At 47.9% G+C, this 2,500-nt stretch overlaps 1 protein-coding gene across 1 annotated transcript in view; it reads left to right on the forward strand.

The window, feature by feature from the left end:
- The window catches only part of LOC308375730 (membrane-associated phosphatidylinositol transfer protein 2-like), a gene marked incomplete at both ends in the record, with an annotated part of 62,490 nt that overhangs the window by 1,031 nt on the left and 58,959 nt on the right, over positions 1-2,500 (forward strand).

The raw sequence follows: 2,500 nt of genomic DNA on the forward strand, positions 1-2,500 counted from the left end.
GAATATCCCCGGGCCACCCTGCCAAGGGGTTTATTCATGTGTGTGTGTGTGTGTGTGTGTGTGTGTGTGTGAGGGGGTCTGCCAAGGGGTTTATTCATGTGTGTGTGTGTGTGTGTGTGTGTGTGTGTGTGAGGGGGTCTGCCAAGGGGTTTATTCATAGGAATATGCAGCTATGACCGCCATGTATAAGCCATGTGTTAAGTAAGTGTGCATTCAGTACACACACACACACACACACACACACACACACACACACACACACACACACACACACACACACACTGTATGAGCCATGTGTTCATTGTGCAGTCAGTCCATTCCTGAACATATTGAACAGGTTAGTTACTGACTAAAATCATGACGACAGGTTAGTTACTGACTAAAATCATGACGACAGGTTAGTTAGTGACTAAAATCATGACGACAGGTTAGTTACTGACTAAAATCATGACGACAGGTTAGTTACTGACTAAAATCATGACGACAGGTTAGTTACTGACTAAAATCATGACGACAGGAGAGAGATGGGCTAGTGAGAATCTGGACACTTTGGCATGTTCTCGTCTAGTTTGTGTGTGTGTGTGTGTGTGTGTGTGTGTGTGACCAGCATAATACTGTAATCTGGACACTTTGGCATGTTCTCGTCTAGTTTTGTGTGTGTGTGTGTGTGTGTGTGTGTGTGTGTGTGTGTGACCAGCATAATACTGTAATCTGGACACTTTGGCATGTTCTCGTCTAGTTTTGTGTGTGTGTGTGTGTGTGTGTGTGTGTGTGTGTGTGACCAGCATAATACTGTAATCTGGACACTTTGGCATGTTCTCGTCTAGTTTTGTGTGTGTGTGTGTGTGTGTGTGTGTGTGTGTGTGTGTGACCAGCATAATACTGTAATCTGGACACTTTGGCATGTTCTCGTCTAGTTTTGTGTGTGTGTGTGTGTGTGTGTGTGACCAGCATAATACTGTAATCTGGACACTTTGGCATGTTCTCGTCTAGTTTTGTGTGTGTGTGTGTGTGTGTGTGTGTGTGTGTGTGTGACCAGCATAATACTGTAATCTGGACACTTTGGCATGTTCTCATCTAGTTGTGGTGTCTTACCTGAAGGCTTTCCTAGTTTCGCATGAGATGACCTTTCATTTGAATTTCACTGTTTCTATCACGAAATTCACTCAAATCATGACAGTAGAGACACACACACTGAGTGTGTGTGTGTGTGTGTGTGTGTGTGTGTGTGTGTTCGTGTGTGTTTGATCTTGCAGTGACCCTTAGTGACCCCGCCAACTCACAGCTCCACTGTTACCCTGGCAACAGTGACATCAGAGCTGGTTATATTCTATGTTCTCTCCACATAAAACTGAAGTAAGAGTGGAGATAGAGGGAGGTAGAGAGTGGAGATAGAGGGAGGTAGAGAGTGGAGATAGAGGGAGGTAGAGAGTGGAGATAGAGGGAGGTAGAGAGTGGAGATAGAGGGAGGTAGAGAGTGGAGATAGAGGGAGGTAGAGAGTGGAGATAGAGGGAGGTAGAGAGTGGAGATAGAGGGAGGTAGAGAGTGGAGATAGAGGGAGGTAGAGAGTGGGAGATAGAGGGAGGTAGAGAGTGGAGATAGAGGGAGGTAGAGAGTGTAGATAGAGGGAGGTAGAGGGTGGAGATAGAGGGAGGTAGAGAGTGGAGATAGAGGGAGGTAGAGAGTGGAGATAGAGGGAGGTAGAGAGTGGAGATAGAGGGAGGTAGAGAGTGGAGATAGAGGGAGGTAGAGAGTGGAGATAGAGGGAGGTAGAGAGTGGATATAGAGGGAGGTAGAGAGTGGAGATAGAGGGAGGTAGAGAGTGGAGATAGAGGGAGGTAGAGAGTGGAGATAGAGGGAGGTAGAGAGTGGAGATAGAGGGAGGTAGAGAGTGGAGATGGAGGGAGGTAGAGAGTGGAGATGGAGGGAGGTAGAGAGTGGAGATAGAAGGAGGTAGAGAGTGGAGATAGAGAGAGGTAGAGAGTGGAGATAGAGGGAGGTAGAGAGTGGAGATAGAGGGAGGTAGAGAGTGGAGATAGAGGGAGGTAGAGAGTGGAGATAGAGGGAGGTAGAGAGTGGAGATAGAGGGAGGTAGAGAGTGGAGATAGAGGGAGGTAGAGAGTGGAGATAGAGGGAGGTAGAGAGTGGAGATAGAGGGAGGTAGAGAGTGGAGATAGAGGGAGGTAGAGAGTGGAGATAGAGGGAGGTAGAGAGTGGAGATAGAGGGAGATAGAGAGTGGAGATAGAGGGAGGTAGAGAGTGGAGATAGAGGGAGGTAGAGAGTGGAGATAGAGGGAGGTAGAGAGTGGAGATAGAGGGAGGTAGAGAGTGGGAGGTAGAGAGTGGAGATAGAGGGAGGTAGAGAGTGGGAGGTAGAGAGTGGAGATAGAGGGAGGTAGAGAGTGGGAGGTAGAGAGTGGAGATAGAGGGAGGTAGAGAGTGGGAGGTAGAGAGTGGAGATAGAGGGAGGTAGAGAGTGGGAGGTAGAGAGTGGAGATA

The sequence above is a fragment of the Sprattus sprattus genome, assembly GCF_963457725.1.
Source record: "Sprattus sprattus genome assembly, chromosome: 15".
Classification (NCBI taxonomy): Eukaryota; Metazoa; Chordata; class Actinopteri; order Clupeiformes; family Clupeidae; genus Sprattus; species Sprattus sprattus.